General features: G+C 47.4%; 1 protein-coding gene across 20 annotated transcripts in view; it reads left to right on the top strand.

Moving 5' to 3' along the window:
* The window catches only part of ANKRD11 (ankyrin repeat domain containing 11), a 218,310-nt gene that overhangs the window by 59,442 nt on the left and 141,402 nt on the right, over positions 1–17,466 (top strand). For 18 of the 20 annotated variants that reach the window (XM_024233246.3, XM_024233240.3, XM_054534315.2 and 15 more), the window contains one exon: positions 9,792–9,876. The exons of 1 other annotated variant lie outside the window; for it this stretch is intronic. The gene's annotated coding sequence lies outside the window, so the exon portion shown is untranslated. Of the gene's footprint in view, positions 1–431; positions 3,218–9,791; positions 9,877–17,466 lie in introns of those variants that run through there. One more of the 20 variants, XM_054534320.2, reaches the window with a different exon arrangement.

The raw sequence follows: 17,466 nt of genomic DNA, 5'->3' as shown, positions 1-17,466 counted from the left end.
TTTGTATTTTTAGTAGAGACGGGGTTTCAGTATGTTGGCCAGGCTGGTCTTGAACTCCTGACTTCGTGATCCATCCACCTCGGCCTCCCAAAGTGCTGGGATTACAGGCATGGGCCACCATGCCTGGCCTATGACAGTGATGTATTTTTAAAGGAAAGAATGTTATGTTGGTTATTGAAGAATTTTATTTATTCATTCATTCATCATTCATTCTTTCATTTTGAGATGGAGTCTCGCTCTGTCACCCAGGCTGGAGTGTAGGGCACAGTCTCGGCTCACTGCAAGCTCCGCCTCCCGGGTTCACAACATTTTCCTGCCTCAGCTTCCCCAGCAGCTGGGACTACAGGCGCCTGCCATCACGCCTGGCTAATTTTTTTGTATTTTTAGTAGAGACGGGGTTTCACCGTGTTAGCCAGGATGGTCTCGATCTCCTGACCTTCTGATCTGCCCACCTCGGCCTCTCAAAGTGCTGGGATTATAGGCGTGAACCACCGTGCCTGGCCAAAGAATTTTATTTTAATTAATTAATCTATTTTTTTGAGATGGAGTCTTGCTCTGCTGCCCAGGCTGTAGTGCAGTGGCACGATCTTGGCTCACTGCAACCTCTGCCTCCTGGGTTCAGGTGATTCTCCCACCTCAGCCTCCCGAGTAGCTGGGATTACAGGCGCACGCCACCATGCCTGGCTAATTTTTGTATTTTTATTAGAGATGGGGTTTCACCATGTTGGCCAGGCTGGTCTCAAACTGCTGACCTCAAGTGATCCATCTGCCTTGGCCTCCCAAAGTGCTGGGATTAGAGGCACTAGATTATTGAAGAATTTTAGATCTTTCAAACTAAAGAGTTTAAAAAAACTGTCAAAACAGTGCGCTTGTTTTATTTTGCCCCCTTAATAATTAAAAAATCATTTTAGAAAAACCTGGCATCATACGATTACTAGACTTTTTTTTTTTTTTTTTTTTGAGGCATACTCTGTCTCCCAGGCTGGAATGCAGTGGCACGATCTCAGCTCACTGCAACCTCTGCCTCCTGGGTTCAGGCAATTCTCCTGCCTCAGCCTCCCAAGTAGCTGGGATTACAGGCATGTGCCACCACACCCAGCTAATTTTTTTGTATTTATTGTAGAGATGGGGTTTCGCCATGTTGGCCAGGCTGGTCTCAAACTCCTGACCTCAAGTGATCCTCCTGCCTCGTACTCCTAAAGTGCTGTGATTACAGGCGTGAGCCACCACCCCGGCCCCTAGACATTTTAATTGTGTCTTTTCTACTCTCAAAAAAGTTTTAAGAAAAACTTGTATAGTTCTGTAAGTTGTAGTATGTGAGAGGTTTACAATTCCATGTAGATTTTTGGATCACTTTTGAAAAAAGGCTGTTGGAATTCTGATAGTTACTGCACTGAATCATCAGGTCACCTTGGGGGGTGTTGCTGTCGTAAAGACACTGTGTCTTTTGATCCATGAATATGGGATTTTTTCCCTCCATTTATTTAGATCTTCGGTTTCTTTCAACAGTGTTTTGTGGTTACAGGGTACAAGTTTTACACTTCTTTGGTTAAATTTGTTGCTAAATATTCTTTTTGATGCTGTTTTAAATGGAAATGTTTCCTTAATCTTTTTCAGATGGTTCATTGCTTGTGTATGATGATGATATAGCTGACTTTTGTATATTGATCTTATATCGTGCAGCTCTGCTGAATTGATTGACTGACTGACTGAAGACCTTGTTGCATAGCAAGAGATGGTTCTTCATGGAGTTGTATCTCATTCTGAGGTTCCTACTTGGCAAAAGACAGGCTGGTAACAGGTGTCCTGATGTCTACCGCTGTTTGGATTGTTCATTTTGTAGGAACAGAACAGATGAGTGTTGTGAGAGGTCACAAATAACTAAGCGATTGTTGAGTAGGAGCTTCACACTGAAGTGAAACAGCCGCTTCCCAGATTTCTCCGTCTTCTCTGTTTCCCAGTGTCCGTGACGCTGATCATGAAATGCTGAGGCCAACAGTGAGCTCCAGAGACAAGTAGATCACAATATATTCATGTTTCCTTTTGAGTTTTGCCATTAGAGTGTGATGCTGATTTGGATTTCTGTGGGTTTACTAAGAGTTAGAAATAAATTGGTCATCTATATGCCTGATTTAGGCTTTCTGAAAGGTTGGTCTTATGTCTTCATTGGTCAGGATTTCAGATTTGTGTGTGTGTGTGTGTGTGATGTTTAAGTGACCATCAGAGCCTCTTGTTCCCTGTCAAGGCTGTTTTAGTGAAGCCAAGCAGGGAGTTGGTGTTTGTTGCTCAGGGAGCTTGTGAACTCGGCCGGCGCTGGTTGGGGTCTTGTGGAGCCGGGCCTCCTGCGAGGGAGGCAGGTATTGCACAGTCCAGCACTGTCCTTCCTCCACCTTCTCCTGTGTGTTATTGGGGCTTTTCTCACTGTTGGCTTTTGCGTCACTTTCTCTAGTTTGATTTCATGCCTTTGTCCTCCTCTAATTTTCAGGTATTTCCCAGTTTCTGATCTACAGCTTCCTTTGTTTTTTCATTATAGCTGTGTATCTGTTTACTTTCAAACATGAATTGTTTTTGCCATTCCCCTGGATCCGGTGAGGAAGGGAAGGTTCTGGCAGGAGTCGGATGCCTTCTCTGAGGACTGAAGGTTCTCCTGCCTTCCATATTTGGCTTTTGTTCTTTAGCAAAGGAGTTTGATTCCTATCAGGGCAGGCATTATGGAAAGGGAAGAACGGTTGTGTGAAATCATTCCCTCTTGTTCTCATTCTGCATTCATCCACTTTGCACCTTCTTCTGCTAAATGGTATAAAGAGAATTGTTTAGGAACATTAACTTTGTTTCCTGTTTCATTTTTTCCTGTAGTAAAAAGAAACATTTGCACTGAAGAAGGATCCTGGTTTTCCTTCTAGCTCCTCCTCACGCTCACCTCAGTTCTGAAGTTTGCTTAGTTGCCTTTATTCCCTGGAGCCTTCTCTTTCACTTTAAATCAGAGAAAACGAAACAAATAGCACCCCACCCTTAAAAAAGAAACACCAAAAACAGGAAACAAATAACTGCACCTTGTCTGCCCCCAGCCCGAAAAAACAAAATAACTGCACGCCTTCTTCGCCCCCAGCCCGAAAAAAATGAAATAACCGTGCACCTTCTCCGCCCCGAGCCCGAAAAAAACGAAATAACCGCGCACCTTCTCCGCCTCCAGCCCGAAAAAACGAAGGAGACCAAGGTCAGGAGAATGGCTTGATCAGAGCGGATAGGTGACCTGTCCGCACCAGCTGGCCTTGGGATTGTGGGGCTCCTGGCACCATTGTGGGAGTGGAATCCAATTGGCTGTGTCTTTTTTTGACCGAGAACTAAAATGAGATGAGGCTGGATCGTAGGTCTTTAGTGTTCCCTTTAAGTCCTCTAAAGTTACATTGTAAGATTTTTAAGCCATAGTAATAGCAGATGCATGTTCATGTTTTCCATTTCCAGTTTCGAGACTGATCGTGGTGAAGAGTGTAGGCTCTGGCGCCAGCCAGCCTGGTTTCAAGTCCTGGCCCCACCATTTAAAATGTGACCTTGACTAAATTTCTCACACTTCTAGGGCCTCAGTTTTCTCATCTGCAAAGGGGAGATAATAATGATACCTACTTTGTGGTATTATTGTGAGGATAAAGTGAGTTGATGCTAGATAAAACCATATGAAATTGTCAATATTGGACTCTTTCTTTTTTGGACTTTTTTTTTTTTTTTTTTTTAAATAATTTGAGCTTGTGTTTTCACTTACAGTTGTAAGAGATCCTTGAGAGCCCCTTGTACACTTCAGCCAGTCTCCTCCTCTCTTCGAATGGTAACACATTGGAGAACTGTGGCCTTAATAGAACGTCACAGCCAGGATGTGGACACGGTATCGCTGACCAGTCTTACTCAGGTTGCCTGAGGTTTACTTGTACATGTGTGTTAGAGAGAGAGATTGAGTTCTGTGCGTGTTCACCACTAGGGGCTCCCGTCCCTGCCATGTTGCGGTACTGAATAGTTCCACAGTCGCAAGGATCTGCCCTTTGCCCTTTTCTAGCCACATTTGCCCCTTCCAGCCCATCTCCCCACCCTGGTCCCTAACCCTTGAGAACCACTAATTTGTCCTCCATTTGTGTCATAAGAGTGTCATATAAATGGAATCGTAGAAATGTAACCTTTTCGATTGGCCTTTTTGCTCAGCGTAATGTTTGCTCTGTTTTGTTGCTGAGTGGTCTCCATGGTGTGGGTGGACTCAGCTTATTTATCCATGGTGAGAAACACACATTCACCCATCCACACCCAAAGACTGGGCTTGGGGAGACACAGAACAGTGGAAACAAGACTTTTTTCTTTCTCTCTCTCTTTTTTTTTTTTGAGACAGTTTTGCTCTTGTCACCCAGCCTGGAGTGCAGAGGTGCGATCTTGGCTCGCTGCAACCTCCGCCTCCTGGGTTCAAGTGATTCTCCTGCTTCAGTCTCCTGAATAGCTGGGATTACAGGCGTGCGCCACCACGCTTGGCTAATTTTGTATTTTTAGTAGAGACGGGGTTTCTCCACGTTGGCCAGGCTGGTCTTGAACTCCCAACCTCAGGTGATCCGCCTGACTCAAAGTGCTGGGATTATAGGCGTGAGCCACTGTGCCCAGCCAGGAAGCAAGATTTTTAATGGCAGTCTTGCAAGATCAGGTGCCTGGTAGGCAGGCATACCCGGGGCAGTCACAGCAGGTAGTTTATCTCTTCGCACGCAAGTCCCTCTCCCAGTTCCTCGTTGGTCGAGTACTATGGGGTTACAATCTTCCCGGAGGTCGCCTGAGTTTCATTATCCCCCTTACAAGGTTGTACCCTGTCCCCTTACCCACTTAAGTTTTGATTTCCCAGTACCGAAACTTTCTTCCCATTTATGGGCTGACCCCTCCTCTACATTTTGTTGGTTTATTGTGACCTTCTAGGTGCATGAGCCATGCGGTTTGTTACATCCGCAGGCTGGCTGCCATTGCGTAGATTTATCATGCATGGAAAATGGACCATTTAAAACGTTTTCTTACACCATCGAAGCACATCTGGGCTGATTCCAGTTTCTGGTGCTTGTGAATAAAACAGCTATGAACAACTGAGTGGGGGTTATTGGATGGACCATTTTTGACCTCTAGTAATGGTGGGCTCACATGTTTGAGTCGAGTTGGGTCAGGTGCTGAGTGCCTGCTGCTGCAGGCACCACCTTGTGCTTTCAGGTTAACTCTGACCACACATCTCATTCCTTCTCTGTGCATGTATTTGAAGTTACTGAAAAAGTATTTATCAGGAAAGCCACAGCTCTGCACTACTCTCTTAAAACCCATCCGTATGGGTTTTCATACTCATGAAAGGAATGCACTGCGGGCCGTTCTGTGGGAAGTGGGGAAAAGACAGACCTGGCCCTGAGACAGGCTGGTGTGACTGCCTTTCGGAGCCCAGGGTTAATGGTGCTGGTTAGTCAGCCAGTGTCGGGGGCAGATGCCCATTGTCAGTGGCTCCCCTGTGGACCCTCCCACTCAGCCTAACACGAATGAAAATCATTGTTTGCATAAGGTCATGATTGAAAAAGTGCTCTGGCTAACAGCATTTTGAGACCAAGGCCAGTGTAGGGACCTGTCTTTGCTGACATGGACTCCTGGGCTCTGAGGGTGTTGGGAAGGTGGCTCACAGGAGGGAGCTGAGGGGCCTGAGCTCACAGCTGTGAAACCAGCGTGGCCCTTGGTTGTCTGAAGGAGCAGCGGTGTGGGGCAGCCACAGGCCTCGTGGTTTTTCTTTGCTGTCAGTTGGAGTTAGTCAGTGTGGATAGAAAGAATTGCTCATCTTAGCGGATTGAAGACTATGATTAGCAGTTGTAGATCTTCTGATTGAAAAAAGTGATTATTGATGTGCTTTGATATAAAGAAAGAAAAAAGAAAAAAGTGATTAAAGTGGGAGTGAATTAAACATTAATACAGTTGTGTCAGTCACAGTCTCCTAAAACTTGTGATTCTCTTAGGGGAGAAAAGATAGACTGTAATAAAAACATTAGCAATCTTGAACTTCCGTTCCTTTCCAAAAATAAGCATCAGGTCTGCCCAGCTTCCTTCCCAGGGAGGTTGTGATTCTGTTTCGGACGATGCTCGTGGCTGTGACTGTTTGTCGAGAGCAGTGAGTAAAGCAGCTCTCATGCAGCAAAGCGAGGAGAGAGCCCAGGACACTGGAAGAAGTGGGGTGCGATTGGGTCAGCGCGAATATCGTGTTATTACTTGACATTTTGAAAAGTGTGTTTATTACTGACCCATAGTTGCACCTGTTAGTGGAGTCCGGTAGGATGCCTCAGTCCATGGATGCCTTGTTTACCAACGAGACCAGGGTGGTTACTGTGTCCATCGCCTCAAATACCACTTCTTTTTGGTGATAACATCCAAGATCCTTTTTTTTTTAATTGCTTTTTTTAAAAGAAAAATTCTGTAAAAAAATTATTTTAATGGTTTGGATATTCTTAGGTCTCAGTCGCTCGCCCAGGTGGAGTGCAGTGGTGCCACCCTAACTCACTGCAGCCTTGAGCTTCTGCGCTGAAGTGATCCTTCCACCTCAGCCTCTTAAAGTTCTGGGATTATAGGTTTGGCCTAGAGCTCTTTCTTCTTATGTAACTTTAACTTTTTACCCGTTGATTGTATTAAATAATTTTCTTTCCCTATCCCTAATGTGGCAGCTAACCCACTAAAGGGGTTGATGAGAGTAAGGGGTCCAGAGTAGTAAGAGAACTTTAAAACCTTGCATTGCTCCGCCATTCAGAGAGAACTGCCATTAGTATTGAAACTACCTCCTGGGTTTTCTAACACAGAATGCGTGTAGCTGACTCCTCAGCACCTGGATTATCATCTTGTCCTGTTGCTATTTCCATAGGTAGAAGCAACTCCCTGTTGTTTTAACTGGATTCTGGTTTTGGTTACCCCCACCCCTGCCCCAAGACATGGATGGGCAGTGGTCCCGTCATCACACACTGACCCTTCGTGTCTCACCCCCACCCCCAGACATGGCCGGGTGATGGTCCCATCCCTGACTCCCTGACTCTGTCATCACACACTGACCCTTCATGTCTCACCCCACCCCCAGACATGGACGGGTGATGGTCCCATCCCTGACTCCCTGACTCCGTCATCACACACTGACCCTTCGTGTCTCCGTGGTCTCGGCCTCCACAGACCTGTTGATTCCTGAGTTGCTGTAGGCAGGAGCTGACAGTAAGAAGTGTAGCCTGGTGCTTTTCTGTTTGACAACATAGCTTGTTTATAGTCGTGGTGGTGGTTTTGATGTGAACATGTATTCTAAATGAAGCTTTTTTTCATACCTTAGAAGATGTCTTTACTTGGGAGGCTGAGGTGGGAGGACCCCTTGGGCCCAGGAGGTTGAGGCCGCAGTGAGCTGTGTTTGCACCACTCCATTCCCAGCCTGGGCAACACAGTGAGACCCTGTCTCTTAAAAAAAAATCTGTAATGTTTATTCCAAATATTTTAGAGGCTCTGGATTGGTATTGTCTTCCAGAAATAATGGGATCAGTTACTGAGATTGTCTCTCATTCAGAAAGAAAAGACCTTCAGACCAGAATTTTCTCTTCCCAACTTGCTTTTCATACCCTGTGGGACCCTAAGACAACAGAAAACTGAGTTTTGTTTCACTTTTAACTGATTTTTTCACTTTCACCTGATTTGGGCCCAGTTTCTTCATACGTGGGAAACAGCAGCTGCATTAAAGCAGCAGTTCTCACCGGCGTGTTTTGCCCTTTAGCGGACATCGTCTGGAGACATTTTTGGTTGCCAGGATTTGCTGGGTGGCCTTACTGGCATCTAGAAGACCGACACTGCTCAACCCTGTTGCGCACTGAACCCAAATGCCATTGGCACTGAGCTTGCAAATTGTTGGACTCATGACGCTTTGAGTGCTCTCAGGACTCTGGAGGTCGATGCTGGGGTTCCTCGCTGGCTTCCTGCTGCTGATGCTCTTCCCCTCTCTGAGCTCTTTTATGGAAAGCTTCGTGGCACACTTGCTGCTTTTCACTGAAACCAGGCTGTGTGGTGACTAGAAGCTGCGTATTCACATTTATTTTTATTGATTGATGGATTGAGGCTGCTGTGCAGTGGTGTGAGTAGCTCTGGCTACAGGCACACGCCACCATGCCCAGCTAATTTTTTTAAATTTTTTGTAGAGATGGGGACTCACTGTGTTGCCCAGGCTGGTCTCCAACTTCTGGGCTCAAGCATTCCGCCTGCCTCAGCCTCCTGAAGTGCTGGGATTACAGGCGTGAGCCAGCACACCCATCACACACTTATTTTTAATGGTCCTTGAGGTTAATGGCAGCTTTGAACGATCCCGTCCAGGAGTGTAAGGAGGAAAAACCTCACTCCATCTTTGCAAAATGCATGTGCCATGAGTGTTGCTCAGGAAACACGCGATTCTCTCGGATGCTAAGTGCGGAGCCGGGGAACCCTGCACCAGCAAGCCCTGTCCTGGGAGCTGCCTTCAATCCTGTCTGTGCTTCCCTCCCTGGTTCTGCACACGGAAGTGTTTGGAATTGGAGGAGAGCCTGATGTTTGGATGGGACTGAAGTAACATGGGTATAGATTTTTTTTCCCCCATTTAGACTGGTTTGTTTTATTCTTGGGGTCCCCAGAGCTCTTCAGGGAAATTATATAGGTTTATTCAGCTGCCTTTTTTTTTTTTTTAAGACGAGTTTCGCTCTGTCACCCAGGCTGGAATGCAGTGGCACAGTCTCGGCTCACTGCAACCTTCGCCTCCCAGATTCAAGTGATTCACCTGCCCCAGCCTCCCAAGTAGTTGGGGTTACAGGCACAAGCCACCACACCTGGTTAATTTTTTGTATTTTCAGTAGAGACGGGGTTTTGCCCCGTTGGCCAGGCTGGTCTTGAACTCATGACCTCAAGTGATCTGCCCACCTCGGCCTCCCAAAGTGCTGGGATTACAGGCGTGAGCCACCGTGCATGGCCTTATTCAGCTTTTTAAAAAATGGTACTGCAGTATAATCTTTTCCTCTTAAAATACTCAGTGGAAATGAAAACCACCTTATCTTTTTTTGTACCTTTTATGTAGTTTAAAACTTAATATGCTTCTTAAACTTAAAATTAGCCTTTTAAGGCTGGGCATGGTGGCTCACGCCTGTAATCCCAACACTTTGGTAGGCCGAGGTGGGTGGAACACCTGAGGTCAGGAGTTCCAGACCAGCCGGGGTGGGTGGCGAGCGCCTGTAATCCCAGCTACTCGGGAGGCTGAGGTAGGAGAATCGCTTGAACCCAGGAGGGGTGGTGGAGGTTGCAGTGAGCTGAGATCACGCCACTGCACTCCAGCCTGGGGGACAAGAGTGAAACTCTGTCTCAAAAAAAAAAAAAAAAAGCCTTTTAAAAGCTTAGCTTACTGGTAATGTTTTGTTTCTGTGGCGAGATTGCCCACTTGGGTTATTTGGTTTCTTACGTATAAAAAGCCCCAGAGCCTGTAAAATCTGGTTTTATGGTGATTTCACAAGATTGTATCAGTGTCATTTACTCTTTTTTGTGCTGGACTTTGGATTTACTTTTAAGTTGTTGCAATTGCTGCATTTTGACGTAAAAGTATGTGATGAATGAAGGAAGTTTTGGCCTTGGCACAGCGAACCAGGAGCTGAGCAGTGGGTCATAGGAGAGGAGGGGTGATGGACTAAACCGTGTGGACCAAATGGAGGGAGACGAGAGCTATGAAAGAACTGAGGTTGCATTTACTGTTGACATGAGCTCATCTCACTCTCTCGTTTCAGAATATATACAGCCCTGCTCTGGGACACACCTCCATTGGATTTAAAAGACAGTCCTCATCAGCACTGACTTTCAGCTATGGAATCGGTAAATATTCACTGCATTCTCTATCAATTTATGTTTTTGTCATTGATTTGTAAAAATAAGTTATCAAAATAATGCGTGAGCATCCAGGTTGATTTTCTTGGACTTGATAGAGTTTTGTCGAAATGTTTTGAATTTTGTTCTGGATTTCACTTAGAGTGTTTTCAGAGTGGTAACAGGTAAGCTTTTTTGGATTAATGAATGGGATCCTTGGTGTCACAGTGAGAAGAAATCTGCTGAAAAATTAAATAGGTTGTTAATAACCTATAAAAGAAGTTTATTTCCTCTCGTCCTCCTTTAATTTTCTTCATCCTCAGTCGGTCTGATGATGACTGAGATCCCCACCCCGTGCTGTGTGTTGTGTGCTCTGAGCATGTTGTGTTAACAGTTTGCATGAGGATTCTGTATCCTGGGAGCTGTTCTGCTCTTGTTAGGATCCTGGCGGTCTTGCCGGGTTGTCCTTGGATGAGGGTTCTGTATCCTGGGAGCTGTTCTGCTCTTGTTAGGTTCCTGGTGGTCTCACCGGGTTGTCCTGTGCTTCTGGGCATAGTGCTGCTGCTGAACCCTCTAGATGGCTATTCTGGCTTTTCTTAGGAGCTGGAGACCAGTGTGTATGGTTGGCAGATAAGGAGTGGGAGCCTGGTTCGCCAGCCCTGACTCCTTGCCTCCTCCTGGGAGTGACTGGCATGTTTTTGAGAGGAGCGGCAGCAGTCTCCATAAAGACTTTGGCCTTGGCTCTGACCAAGCACGTGTCGCTGTAGGGCAGAGTCCTCCCTCCTTCCAGAGACGCATGGTGACTGGCAGGTTATTTTCTCTGTTATGTGGATAGATAGCAGTTGAAGAGAAAACTTGGCTAATTTAAATTTTCATATTTTGGCCAGGTGTGAGTCATGGTTTTAAAGTGAACAGTCCAAAAATACATAATCTGTTTTGTGTTGTTACTCCTAGCAAACATGAAAGAACCTTTCCTGCAACTTCTTTCCGGAGCGTCTTAGTTTGGTGTATCTGTCCTTTACTCAGTCACCTGGAGTCAGGCCACTTTAAAATACACCTGACTGCTTTCTTTCATATGACTGAATTCTTTCCTTGGAAATAGAGGTGAGGTTTGAAGGAAAGGGAATCTGAGATATCCTTGAAAATAGGTCTAGAATTGTCTTCTCTTAATCTGCGGGATGGTTCGTCGTTAGAACGAAGCCAGCCTGGGTAGTGGGCATGTTTGTGATCAGGTGATATGTTTTTCAAGATCTGGAGGTAGACTGAGCCTAGTTGTGATAAAAGGGGTGCCATGGAGGGGCCAGGTACATGGGAAAAGGGGGGCAGCGATGAGGGAGCACCCCACACCCCAGGGTCTGAGCTGTGCCTCTTTGTGAAAAGGATACTGCTGACCTTAATGTATGACAAGGAAAAGCAAAATGCTGCATTTTCTTTTCTTAATTTTTTTTTTTTTTTTTTTTTTTTTTTGTAGAAAGAGTCTTGTTACGTACATTGTCCAGGCCTGTCTTGAACCCCTGCTCTCAAGCATTCCCCCTGCCTCAGCCTCCCAAAGTGCTGGGATTACAGGTGAGAGCCACCACACCTGGCCAAAATGCTGCTTACTAGTGTGAAAAAATTATTAATCAGCAATTAGTGGCCAGGCACAGTGGCTCACACCTGTAATCCCAGCACTTTGAGATGTCAAGGTGGGTGGATCACTTGAGGCCAGGAGTTCCAGACCAGCCTGGCCAACATGGTGAAACCCCATCTCTATTAAAAATGTAAATATTAGCTGGACATGGTGGCAAATGCCTGTGATCCCAGCTAGTTGGGAGGCTGAGGCAGGAGCGTTGCTTGAACTGGGAGGCGGAGGTTTCAGGGAGCCAACATCACAGCACTGCACTCCAGCCTGGGCGACAGAGCAAGACTCTGTCTCCGGAAAAAAAAAAAATATATCGATGGATTCAAAGTACAGGCTTCTCTGATTAAAGGGGAACAAGCTATCAACAACTCTGCTGATAGGACCCGGAATTGGCCTAAATGTCTAGCACTCTAGTGGATTGAGAACAATAGATGTACTGATACTTAGGTTTGATGACATAGGAAATGTTGGCATTTTTGACCATGCCACAGTAATAATCTAAGGTGTTTAATGCCATTTGTCACTTTTGTGAACTATAGATCCTCAGTATTGATTTTGTCTTTTGTTTGTTTGTGGTGGTTAGATTGAATACGAGGAAGGCCCTTAGTTAGCATAAGGTCTGTTGTGGCCTCCCACCAGGGATACTGCAGTGTTGCTACAGAGAGGCCCTCCTGAGCAGAGGTTGAGTGCAGTGACCCACATGGGCATGTGAGGGCCTCCTGAGGACATCGCTGAGGCTGGTTCTCCATTGCTTTTTTTTTGGAGACAGTCTAGCTCTGTTGTGCAGGGCCTGGAGTGTAGTGGTGCGATCTCAGCTCACTGCAACCTCCGCCTCCCAGATTCAAGAGATTCTCCTGCCTCAGCCTCCCGAGTAGCTGGGATTACAGGTACCCACCACCACGCCCAGCTGATTTTTGTGTTTTTAGTAGAGATAGGGTTTCACTGTGTTGGCCAGGCTGGTCTTGAATACCTGTTCTCCATTGTTTTATCTGGCATTAAAATGCAGGGTTTAAAAAGAGAATAGCTGGCCGGGTGCAGTGGCTCCCGCCTGTAATCCCAGCACTTTGGGAGGAAGGGAGGGGTAGATCACTTGAGCTCAGGAGTGCGAGACCAGCCTGAGTAACATGATGAGACCCCATCTCTACAAAAAATAAAAAAATTAGCCAGACATGGTGGCATGCGCCTGTGGTCTCAGCTACTTGGGAAGGCTGAGCGGGGAGGAAGGATCACTTGAGCCCAGGAGGTTGAGGCTGCAGTGAGCTATGATCACATCACTGCACTCCAGCCTGGGCCACAGGGTGAGACCCTGTCCCAAATAAAGAAGAAGAAGAATTTTACAGGTTCTCTAATATTTTTCATGTTGGTATTTGTGTCATTCCTGTGTTTCACTTTGATTCCTTGGGGTGGAATGTGAGCAGTTTAGATGAGATCCACAGTCGCTTCTTCAGTACACGCTGCTGCCCTCTTTTCTCCCATCTGGGCATGACTTAGGTGCCCAGCTTGGATGGATTCTAGGCTGGTCCTGCCCTGAGGTGGGGCCAGGTGTGGCCGCAGTGACACAGGGTCCCCGACAGCCTGTGTGTGATGGGCTCACTGGTGCTAGCTCTGTGGCCCTGGCCCCTCCCTTCCACTCTCCAAGCCTCAGCTGCACCCTAGGGCGTTGTGGGGGTGCAGAGTCTCCCTGGCACCCTCACCCCCTGGGGTGCTTGTCGGCTGTGAGATGCCGTTCCTGGTATACTCTTGGGGCTGTTTCTGTGTCTTGCCGTAGAATGCTCCAGGGGTTCCTGGGGGCTGCTGACAGCCACAGGAGTAGATTGGTTTGCAGGCCTGTAAGGGATTTGTAGGTGCCAATGTGAGTTCACTTCCATTTTCTTTCTTTCTTTTTTTTTTTTTTTGAGACGGAGTCTGGCTGTCGCCCAGGCTGGAGTGCAGTAGCGTGACCTCGGCTCACTGCAAGCTCCGCCTTCCAGGTTCACGCCATTCTCCTGCCTCAGCCTCCCGAGTAGCTGGGACTAAGGCGCCCACCACCACGCCCGGATAATTTTTTGTATTTTTAGTAGAGACGGGGTTTCACCATGTTAGCCAGGATGGTCTCTATCTCCTGACCTCATGATCCGCCCGCCTCAGCCTCCCAAAGTGCTGGGATTACAGGCGTGAGCCACCGCGCCCGGCCCACTTCCATTTTCAACATAGATTTAGAAACAGGTAACACCATGCTTCCATTATTATCAAAGAAATATGCGTAGTAATTATGCTGAGATAAATAACTGCATTGTTTAGTAGAATCAGTTTTTATTTTAGAGTTCTGAGGAATTATCTGTGGCTAGGCCTCTTTAAACTGCAATAACTTATAGAAGATACTTTGTCATTTAAGTTAGACTTGTTCATGTGAAAATGGGCACTTGTGACTGAGCGGCGCCCCCTCCTACTCCCTCCCCCTCCAGGCTCTGGTTGATGGGCAGAGAGTCCCAGGGCCTGGGGGAGGGTTTGGAACATTGGAGCTCCCCATTGGGAGCTCTGGCTGTCAGCTGTTTTCCCGCATGTGTGCTTTTAGCCGGAATGCATCTCTGGGTGCTGGGACCTCTGCTGACCTGTGACCTCTGCTGTCCTCTGTCCTCTTGCTGACCTGGGAGGCATGGAGAGGTCTTGCTGGGGGACTGAGAATGGCTTTTTGTTTGTTGGTTATATTATTGCGGTTATTTTATTTCTTTTGTTAACTACAGTGATTCTCATGGGGCCAGTGTTTTTTTTTTTAATACCATTTTTTACAGCTGGCTTAAGGGAATTTTTTCCTCTATGTTTTTGTATCTGAGGGTGAAAAACATTTTGCCTGGATCTAGCATAAGAGTACTCAGTAAGTTATGTTTAAATTGAAGTGAACTTTATGGATGCAAAAACACCAGTGTACCTTTTTCCTGTCCCGCTTGTTTCTTCCCAGATGTAATTGGGTTCCTGTAGCAAATGGGGTAAGGGCTCTGCGTGTCTTAACACATCATTGCCACCAGAAGGCCCATTTACAACTTGCTTAGATTTTGGTGGGAAGAAGAGGAAGGTAGGAGGAAGGAGATGGAGGGTCCAGTGTGGCCTGAGCACCCCAGTGCCTGGCTGTGGGGAGGGATGGGGCACGGTCAGGAGACTCTGGGAGGAGTCTTCGTTACTGGCCATTGGATTCCTCAAGTTCTGCTGAGAATTCTAGTCTCTTTTTTCCCCACTCTAGAATAAGGATCTTAATTATTTATTTGTGTTGTCCATTGGGAAAAATGATTTGGGATGTGCTTACTGTCAACAAGGGGATAGTGGTGGGTTCCAAATGTAAACTGGCCGGGCACCATGAGATGGTGTCTGTAATCCCAGCACTCTGGGAGGCTGAGGTGGGAGGATTGCCTGAGGTCAGGAGTTCGAGACCAGCCTGGGCAACATGGCAAGACCCCATCTCTCCAAAAAATACAAAAATTAGCCAGGCGTGGTTGTGTGTGCCTGTCGTCATGGCTACTCAGGAGGTTGAGGTGGGAGGATCTCTTGAGCTCTGGAGGCAGAGGTTGTAGTGAGCTATGATCACACCACTGCACTCCAGCTCTAGGTGACAGAAGGATTAGAAGAAAAAGAAAAAAGGAAGAAATGTAGACCATCTCGACAGCAAGACGTGTAGCATCTGGCCCAGCCAGGGCAGCTTGCTCCTCTTCCGGTGCAGTTGAGGTTTCCCACCGCTTGTGTGCAGGGATTCTGAAGGCAGTGCTGGCTGCTGGCACAGGGCTGCAAGTTTGAAAGAGAAGTGGAGCAAAAAGGTCCCTGGGCCCCCGTGATGGCACCAGCACACACGAGAGGGGATGTGGTGGAGGGCACCGTCATGGAGGCGTGGCCCTGGGTGTGGACGGCCAGTGTGGGCCCGAGCCCCTGTGCTGCTGCCTCCTGCCCTGGCCGCCCCTTCTCTGTAGGCAGCTTTCAGGAAAGCGCCTGTGGAGGCCGGGCAGCCTGAACATGTTGACTTTGGCAGCAGGAGCTGCCTGGCTCTGCTTACTCTGTGGCCCCGTACATAAGGCTCTGTGTAGAACATGTGCTCATGCACACGTGGTGTCTGTCTCGCCCTGGCCACGGTTGGCCACTCCCCACCCCCTTCTGTGAAGCTTCCCGTGGGCTCAGGGCTCTCTGCCTGGGCATGGGAAAATAAGGGAAATGAGAAGCGAGGGTTCTTTGTAAATCCGAGGATGCTTTTATAGCTTTTGGTATCGTTGATGTTTTGCTAAATGGGTGATTTGTTTATTAGGAAAAATAAAACTGGGATTCTTGTTCATATCTGATGGTGTCAGCACATCAGCAGGATAACAGCTGCTTTAGGGACCTGCATGTGTCTGGAGGGCAGAACCAGAGCAGTAAGCAGAGGGCAGAGGGCAGAGGGTGGCCTTTGTAGCCCGGGGGGCAGGTGTTTCCCTTCCGTAGCTCTGTGTGGTTCCTGACGGCCTCAGCTCTGCAGGGTGTCTTAGTCTGGTCTGAGGGTGGAGACCATCACTCCCAACACCAGTGTCCATGAGTCTTTTTCTGTTTTTCTCTCCATTTCCTGGGTACAGTCAGCCTTTGTTTAAAATTTATTCTTGCTTGTTTTTTGTTAGTGGGAAAAGTTTCTAAATATCAAATCCTGGTGGCTTACTAACTACAGCTTTTGGGGATGGGCTTGGTGATGATTTTATGAGGCTTTAGGTGACGCTCAAAGGGCCGTATCCACCGGGTTGGCGTCTGTGAGGCACCTGTTCCATGTAAAATTCTGCCCTGTAGCTGAACAGCAAACTGTGTTTTAAATTTAGATTGAGGCCGGACGTGGTGGCTCACGCCTGTAATCCCAGTACTTTGGGAGGCCGAGGTAGGCAGATCACGAGGTCAGGAGATCGAGACCATCCTGGCTAACACGGTGAAACCCCATCTCTACTAAAAATACAAAAAATTAGCTGGTCGTGGTGGCGGGCGCCTGTAGTCCCAGCTACTCGGGAAGCTGAGGCAGGAGAATGGCATCAACCCGGGAGGCAGAGCTTGCAGTGAGCTGAGATCGCGCCACTGCACTCCAGCCTGGGCGACAGAGTGAGACTCTGTCTCAAATAAATAAATAAATAAATTTATATTGAAATTGAGAAGTGAGCAGAAAGATGCCAGTTTAGATGTGATCAGATTTGGTTAAAGAAATCCTATAAAATGCCAGGTTATTTTGGTCTAGTAATACTGTATTCTAAACTTCAGTGTTATGATGGAAACTTCTAGTAACACAACAACCAGTTTTCGTGTGTGTGTGTGTGTGTGTTTTGGTACAGACAGGATCTTGCTATGTTGCTCAGACTGGCCTGGAACTCCTGGCCTTAAGCAGTCCTTCCTCCTCTGCCTCCCAAAGCTGTGTGATCATAGGCGTGAGCCATGGCGCCCAGCCTTTCCTGCTCTTGTGAAAAGCTGGCTGTCTTGCTCATCTCCCTCACCCCTGTATGTTTTTATGCTGTGGCAGGCCCGTGACGTGCGCAAGACGACCCACGGGAAACCCTGGCTGCAACCCACAGAGAGAGAATGGCCTAAGGATGGGGACCGCCTTCCCACCCCACCCCTGTTGATAGGTGGATCTCGAACAGAGTTGGGTTGGTGGCTAGGGGTGCTAGAACCTGTGGGGGTTTGAGCTTTTTTGTAGCCTAGTGATGTACTCTAACACCAGGACTTGTTCTGAGTCCTGTGGAGGCGGGTGGAATTGCTGAGGGAAGCTGTCGTCAGGTGTGTGAGCTCATCTCGTTTCCTCAGACCGTTGGCTTCACCTAAAAAATCTGTTTTCTGCTCTTTAAGGGGCTTGATACCTGGCCCCAGGGCTCACTGGCCTGGGCCCCCAGCTTCCCTTGGCTGCTCTGGCCTTTGTGCAGGTGGCTTTTCTGGATTCTCTGCCGTGGCTGTGGCTCTTTTTAGTTTTGCTCCCGGAGGCAGGGTTGGGGCCGCCTTCTCTGTATTCCTCCTGCTTT

The sequence above is a fragment of the Pongo abelii genome, chromosome 18, assembly GCF_028885655.2.
Source record: "Pongo abelii isolate AG06213 chromosome 18, NHGRI_mPonAbe1-v2.0_pri, whole genome shotgun sequence".
Classification (NCBI taxonomy): domain Eukaryota; kingdom Metazoa; phylum Chordata; class Mammalia; order Primates; family Hominidae; genus Pongo; species Pongo abelii.
The sequence above is the reverse complement of the archived record's forward strand: the minus strand, read 5'-3'. Positions and strand labels throughout refer to the sequence as shown.